This window comes from Chiroxiphia lanceolata, chromosome 5 (genome assembly GCF_009829145.1).
Source record: "Chiroxiphia lanceolata isolate bChiLan1 chromosome 5, bChiLan1.pri, whole genome shotgun sequence".
Classification (NCBI taxonomy): Eukaryota; Metazoa; Chordata; class Aves; order Passeriformes; family Pipridae; genus Chiroxiphia; species Chiroxiphia lanceolata.
Window position 1 is genome coordinate 61,317,000 of NC_045641.1, and position 7,798 is coordinate 61,324,797.

Consider the following 7,798-nt stretch of genomic DNA (forward strand, 5'->3'; position numbering starts at 1 on the left):
GGAGGAATGGGGTCAGCTATTCCAATGCCCTCCCTGTCTCCAGATGCCCACTTGAATCTCCTCTGGCTCCTCATCCCTCGGGGGGAAGTGGGCTCAGATCCTGCTCCTGGCCACAGATTGTTCTTCACTCACTACTGCTGCTCTCACCTGGGTGTCTGGGGCTGCCTTACATTCTCCCTAAGGAAAGCAGAGTTTTGTGCCTTTTTGGAATGATGCAAATGATGCAGCCTCTGAGCCATTTTAGTGCTCTCATTTAATGCTCATCCTGGCCCCTCAGAACCTTCCCCAGGAAGCAGAGAGATGGCAGGACTCTTCCTTGGCTCCTGCATACTGTCCTGACGCAGCCCAAGCCACCACAGCAGGAAGAGGATCAAGGCCAGGCCACATCCTGCTCCCTTCATGGCAGTCTCGGAGCAGACTGCAGGCTTCCAGATTGGGAGAGACAGACAAGTGGCTTAAAGGTATCCCTGTCTCCATCCTCCTCAGCAAAAGTACCACATTAAAAAGATTAAAGGCCTATTTCTGCTCATTTTAAATGTGCTGATTAAATTTAAAAACGTTTTCCTTTTCTTATGTAGTGCAAGCTGTCACGCTGGGATGCCAGTTTCATGATGTTGGTAGTTTATACAGCTTTGCTATGTTATTCTTTTGCCCTGCCTGAAGCAACACAGACATTTTTAGCCCAGCTTTCTTCTACAAAGACCCATCTGTCTGTTCCCAGTTACTTTTGGAGTTCACTGGTGAGTTTCACCCATGCTCAAAAAAGGAGAACAGCCATCAAAGATATCAAGTTCCTCGAGAAGTAGGGAATGGAGAGAGAGAAGAGCCTCAGGTTAGTGCTCCTTCAGAGGAAGGGCAGTGGGAAGATCCCCAGAGTGCCCTGCTGTGCATCAGGCACAAGCCAGGCAGTGCGCACAGAGCCAGGGAGGAGGGAGGCAGCTCCTAGGAGAGCAGCCTGGAAACACGGGAGACAGGCAGAAGATCTGAGGATGGGGTAGAGTGGGGGACTAGAAAGGCAGTAAACAGTGCCATAAGGGAACTGTCATCAGAAGTGGAGGACATTATGAAGAGAAAATCAGGTATCATTAGTTCTGCTGAGCAAAAAAGAACCCCAACTCACTATTTCTCTTCTAAGACAGAAGCTGTTGTTTTGCACTTATTTCTCTGCTTTTTTTTGTACACTCAACCCCAGAATAACATTCATTGGCCTCCTCTACCTGCTTTGTTCCTTGCTAAGGCACAACACCACTCCAGGAAGGCTAATGGAAAAAGCCTTTCCAGTGCCTTCAGTGAGAACATCACTGGGACAGAAATACCTAGAAATGAACACAGAGAGGGCAATTTCAGATTTCTCACTTGCCTTGTACCTCCTGTGCCCTTTCATGACAGCCCAGCATGTTGTACAGGCACTGCCACCATGATGTGGGCAGGCATCCCTGCTGGCCTCTTCTCCCTTTCCCCCAGAGAGACTGCACTGCCACAGCTCAGCTGATGCAGTCTGAGTTACTGCTCACACTGGCCGCTACCTTACCAAAGCTGTGCCTCTGAGCTAAGATTTTAGCACAAATCCTGATCTGCAGCAACATCCTCAGTGAGACCATGGCCTTCACAGGGGTAAACTTCTCTGTCTTGCCAGGACTCATGAGTACTGTGCAAAAGGCATAGCTATGCAATATGTGAGAGTGAAGAAATTATAACTTCTTACACATAGAGTTGGATTTGATGCACCTCCAGAGACTCTGCAAGTAATGTCAGTGCTTATTTGTTGTATTTGGCTTGGTATGCTTTGGGATTTTTTTCTTAGGTGGTTGGTTTGGGTTTTTTTTATGAAGTCATTGAGCAGAGCAAATTGAACAATATTAGTCTTGCAATGGAAGGTGATGAACTTCACTGTGACCAAGGTCACAGCAGCTACTGAGCACCTCATTCAGAACATGGCACCTGTGGAAGTGCCTGTCACCACTCTGGCACATGTAATTCAGCTCTGAGAAAGGCTACAGCTTCAGCACGCAGAGCATAACATTGTTTTCCTGCTGCAGCATAGCCAAGCCAAAGAGAAAATCTGTGTCCACTTTCAGATGCCAAATTGTTTGTTCTCCTTCTCTATGAAACCAGAGAGATAATTGCGCTCCAGAGTCCTGAGGCTGCTGCAAGGCTCCCTTTGTTCGTGTGCTTTTTTGGGGCGGAAAACAGAGAACAGCAGAGCCAGCTGCCTCTGCAGGAACCATGCAACAGCATTGCTAGCCTCCAGCCCCTTGGCTGAGGTTTTCCTCAAAATAGCCCAGAAAATGTGCTCATTACCCAGTAAGAGCACCATCTCCTGCTGTCTAGGATCAACCTGCAACTAGTTGGGCATTATTGTCTCTACTACTTAAACATTCAGATCTTGTCCTCACCCTACTTCTTGTGCTAAGCTTGATACAGCAGTGCAGAAGGAGCAGCTCTTCCCCCAGGAATCAGGATATCAGGAGATAAGGCAGATCAAGGAAAGGCTGTTGTCCCTGTTGCCTTGGCTGGAGACCAGAGCCAGATCTCACACATCCAGTGTGTGTACCAGGCTGCAGACCCTGACCCTCCTGGGTCAGGGACAGCCTTTACTTCACGAGCATCTCCACGGAGGCAGGCACGGCACTCACTTGCTCTATCCCCAGCAAACAGGACCCAGTGCTGTGGAGACGTCCACCCCAGTATAAGGATATTAGTTGCTTGTTTCTTGTGTCCATTAAGTTTCTTCAGAAGAAAACACATTTCCAGCTGCAGGTCTTCAGCCTGACTTTCATTCTCTCAACAAAATCCCAAACTGTCGCAGAGCTTCTCACACAGGGAGAAGAACTGAAATGAAATGTGCTGGAGGTCTCCACCAGATGCTGGCAGAAACACAGCAAGGTCACCAGCAAACTGAGGAGCCTTTGATATCCATGCTGCAGCTCCAAGAAGCACTCACAGGAGATGGGGAGCAGGGAGACGGTAGGAGGGGAGAGAGGAGATGTGTGGAAGAGTTAGACCAGAAGACAGAGGTGAGATGGAGAGGCCTTCATGTAGGGAGTGAGTCACCTCCTTCAGGGTCACAGTCTCTTGGAGATAGATAGTAAGGAAAGGCACAAACACAGTCCCCAGAAACACCTCAGCAGCTATACAGGCAGGGAAGATGAACTCCACTGCCATAGACTACCAGAGCTTGCACGGCCTCTGCAAAGGGGTGCCCAGAGCCTGAAATACTGTGTTTCGAGTTGATCCTTGGGGCTGCAGTGCATTAGGATGGGAAGGGCTGTCCCAGCCCCAGGGGAGGGGCAGCTGAACCCATGCCTGTTGTGTGCATATCACCTAACCCATCCCCTGAGTCCTACCCACTGGAGACCCTCCCCAGGGAAACTGGGTTTTCACATAAGTCCTGACACAGAATCTTTACTGAGCCATCATTTGTGCTCACTACATCTCTCCCCAGCCCACAGGTAATTTAAGAAGCCCCCAGTACCATTTTCAGGTGATGTTTTGGGACTGTCACCTTTCCCCTCACTCTGCCTGGTAGCACCAACTCCCCAAATGGAAGCAGGGGGTTGCTCACCCAGCAGGGAAAGGAGCAGCATCTACAGGTCCTCCCCAACCACCCCCACTGCAGCATGTGGAGATTGATGGCTCCTGCCCCACTTCTCCATTGCAGCAGAAACAGCCTCCCCAGACCAGGATTTTGCTCATAGTAAGGAGGTTTTGGAGGTTGGTTGCTGCACCTGCCTGTTAACACCAAGGGGAATCCAGTTAGCTCTGCATGGTAGTGACAGATGGGAAAAATGCTGCCTTCCCAGCAACTGCTGTCTTTCTTGACCAAGGGGACATTGCAATGGCAATGGCAACTGACAGAAGAAATTTAGGCATAACAGTTGGTGCAGCTGTGGGTAAACCATAGACAACACCTGCTCCTGCTTTGGGCACCATGCCCACCTCACACTGCCTCAGCTGAGCGCCAGGCAGGCAGATCTGCTCCCATTTGCTCACCTTTCCAGCACCTTTTGGGAGGCAGAAGCCATCCTGCATCCTGCCTTGTCCTCAGGGTGCTGCACCCCTCAGCCCTATCCAACTCAGCGTGGATGAAAGAGAGCTCAGCACCTGTAGCAGCTCTTTCCCAGGGATGCTCATGTGGCATCCCCACCACTGCTGCAATGTTCCCTTCCATGACCCCAGTGCTCATACCTCCAAGAGCAGACACTGCTGTCCCAGTGGTGTCCCAGTGTCCTCACGGTGCCAGCCAGTGGTGGGTCCTTGGGGTGCGTGGAGCTGTTCACGGAGACACCAGCCCAGGGATGCACACACTGACCTGCTCCCACATGCAGAGCGGAGCTATGAGCCCCTCCTGCCGCAGGGCCCTTCTCCCCCTGCCTCACCCCACACGGCTCCTCAGTGCCCATATCGACGAGCCCTTAATGAGCTTTGAGCTCACGTCCAGTCAAATCAACACCCTGCATGTCGCGGGGGTGGGGGCGGGGGACCCACAGCCACTGGAAAATCACACAGGCTCCAAGGGCATGGGCAGGAGGGAGGGCAGAAGGACAAAGGGCTTGGAGCCAAAGAAAGGGGGAGTCAGCAGGTGAGTGGGTTACAAGGAGTTGGTTGCACCCATGTTGCTGCAGCGGGTCCCACAAGGATGGCTGCAGCAGTACATAAGAGGCTGTGCTGCAGGTGCTGTGCACACCTCTTGCCCTCTGTGTTTGTTATTTGGTCAGTGTCTCCACCATTCTCCGCAAGCAGGGCTGGCTGTATCCACGCTGAGGATGCAGAGGAAGGAAGGTTGGGTCTCTCTGCCCATGAGCTCCTGCTTTCACACAGCCCTGCCCGACACAGCCCTTGCACAGGGCCAGGCTTGCAACAGTGCAGCCCTGGGAAGGGGGAACAGGGTAGGCATTACAGGTAGGGTTTAGGAGGTATAGCCACAAAGGACTCTGTGGTGTCACCGGTCAGGTGCATTACTGGCTGTGGGTCAAGCTTCTGGGGTGGAGGGGGCAGCCACAGGAAGAGGGATACTTCTCATTTGAAGTGTCAGATACCATCCATCAGCCAAGGAAAGGAGCCACATGTGAATGACCAGTTGCTTCATGTGTAAATCCTGTCATTGTCTCTAAAAGGGGTTGTGTGGGACCTCTGTTTCCCTTTCCTTTTTCTTTCTGGGGCCCAAGACAATGTGCATCCACTGGGAGTACAGAGAAGTTGCTCTCAAAAGCAACGTGGGAGCTGCCAGCTCTGTCTCATTAGGGGCAGCATCGACAGAGGGGCAGGGGAAGGAGCCCAGGTGAATCAAAGTACAATTCTCCCCAGAGATTGTTGGTGAAAACAACACCTTTGCACTTCACCAGCTCCCGTCTTTGTGTGAAAGCAGAGCTAGGGACACGTAAATTAGGGACAAGTACATTTAGCGGCTTTCAGTTCTGCAGAGACAACATGGTGACCTGGATTCCTCCCGTACCCCCACACTCATGTACAAGGGCTTGTTTCACCCCACTCGTGACATTGCACCAGCTCCCTGGGCGCTCAGGTGGGCTGAGGGTACTGTGGCAATACCACACTTTTTATTCCTTGTTATCAAAACTCACTTTTGAGTTTTGACTCTTTAAAGGTCCCCCCTGGCCCCTTAGAGCAGGCAATCACACCATAACCCACCACAGCTAAACCTAGCAGAGTTCATCTGCCAAAGCCCTTAACTCATACGGATGGGAGGGAAAACATGTTGCCTTACAGCTTCATTGAGGTTGCTGCTCATGGTCCCATCTACATCTGTGCTAATATCTTGTCAATGGGCTGTGTTTAAGGAACACATTTCAGGCTAAGTGGTCCCTGGAGGAACATAGATGAGGCAGTAAGACTCCCACCAGGTCATTTTGGCCATTAAAGGAGAAAGACAGTGGTGCCAGGAAGGTTGGCAAGGCTGGAGAGAGGGAAAATGGAGAAAAGAAACTGTTTTTACTGGGTAAACCCAAGGGGGGGGGGGGGGGGGGTTGAGAGCTGAGTGAGAGGATTGTACACAGTCTGGAGGCATCTTGACAAACAGGAATCCTCTCTGAGCTGAAGCAAATGCAGTGAGTGGTATTCCCTTCTGAGAGTGGGTCTTACAGAGCACCCTGATCCCTCTCCTCTTCCAGGGAGCCTGTGTCCCTCACACCATTCTGTGAGCTTGAGAACCTCTTATTTATCAGCAGTAAAGTCAAAAGAGAAGTAAACTACATCTGTCTCAGAAATCTTTCCTTTAGACTCTTGTCTGGAATAAAAAAACAGCCAGTGAAAATGTTGTGCTGATCTTGCTCCCTGGAAACCTCATTCTGTATCTCTGCAAGAGAGCACAGACTGCACCGGCCAGACCTGCATGGGCAGGGAGCATGTAGTGCAGAACAGGGAAATCATTACTGCCTGTTGTGCCATGGAGCACTGCTGGAATTGCTGCCAGATGAATCCCACAGGACCAAGATCAAGCCCCAAGCCTGGAGAGCTTTTTCTGTAGCAGAGGGGTTGGAACTAGGTGTTAAAACTAAGGCCCCTTTCAATCCAAACCATTCTGTGTTTCTCTGAATCACAACTCTTGGTGAAAGCAGAACTGGCAGAGGTATGCCTCCCCTGTCCCATGGGAAGTGTGCAGGCACAGCCCTGGATGTGCTGGACCATGTAGGAGGCTCAGCTCCCTCTTGTCTGCCCAGCTTTCTTTGCAGTTGCCAGGGGGCCCAAGCCAGGAAAGGGCTTTTTGAGTGTAATGCCATGTTACCAATTAGATCTCCTTTGCTCAAACCAACCAAATTAGAGCTGGTACCTGCAGGTAGTTTCAGTGAGGAGCCAGAAGCAAAGACCCTGGCCTCCTTTTGTCACAATTAATGAAACTTCAGGTACCAAGATATTGTAACTCACACTTTTCTGAGCCTGGCATTAGCCCATCCATCACTGTTCCCTCTTGGTCTTCAATCTCTCCTCAAGCCCAGTTGCTGATGTGACACCTCCTAAAATAAAAAGACAGAGAGAGACAGCAGCAGTTTGCTTGCAGGATAGGTGCAGATCTCAGGCCTGAGGGAATCAGTCTGTTATATGTGTTCTTCACAGTTCTCCACACAGCCCAGGCTGAGGAACACCCGAGAATTGCAGTGGGTCAACTGGAAACACCAGTTACCATAGGAAGCACATGCTTTACTGGAAGCACAGCAAACCATCACCCCACCTCATGCACTTCTGCTCTGGGGAGAAAACAGGCCAGAAAGTAGCCATTTCCACTGAAGGAATAAAAACTGAATTTAAAATGAGTGTTTTCTATATCACATTTGTTATGCGAGTTAGAGGCAGAAGCAGGCAGTGAGTATCAAAGGCACTGGAGAGCAAGAATGTCTCTCAGCATCAATCTGAGCATCACCTTCTTTTCCAGAAGAAAAGGAAGTGTGACCAAGAAAAGAAGAGACTCCATGGATATTTCATACTTGGCAAGAACTAGACATGGACTGGTGAGCCCAAATGGATTTTAGAACATGCCTTAGAAGAGAAGCAGAATTTGTTTGAAAAGATGGGATTTGGAGCTGCTCTCTTGGTTGTTGTCCATAAACATTCACGAAACTAAATTTTGATTCACCAGTGTGTTCTCAGAAAATGGGATCTTGGCAGGTACTCAGAAAAATACTCGCTGGCTTCAGTATTTGCATTTGAAGCGTTTGGGCTGCCACCTCCAAAGCTTTTGGTTGCTTGGGAAGTATCCAGCAAAAGAGCCCAACCCCACCACATAATCTGTGTGAGTAAACATAAGTACAAAGAGTGTTTTCTGAATAACAGCTATTGGACACGA

The 7,798-nt window shown here is 50.2% G+C and overlaps 1 protein-coding gene across 1 annotated transcript in view; it reads right to left on the reverse strand.

The window, feature by feature from the left end:
* The window catches only part of LOC116787073 (sodium- and chloride-dependent GABA transporter 1-like), a 37,543-nt gene extending 29,745 nt beyond the window's left edge, over positions 1–7,798 (reverse strand). The window contains exon 1 of the mRNA XM_032688338.1: positions 6,883–7,798. The gene's annotated coding sequence lies outside the window, so the exon portion shown is untranslated. The remainder of the gene's footprint in view (positions 1–6,882) is intronic.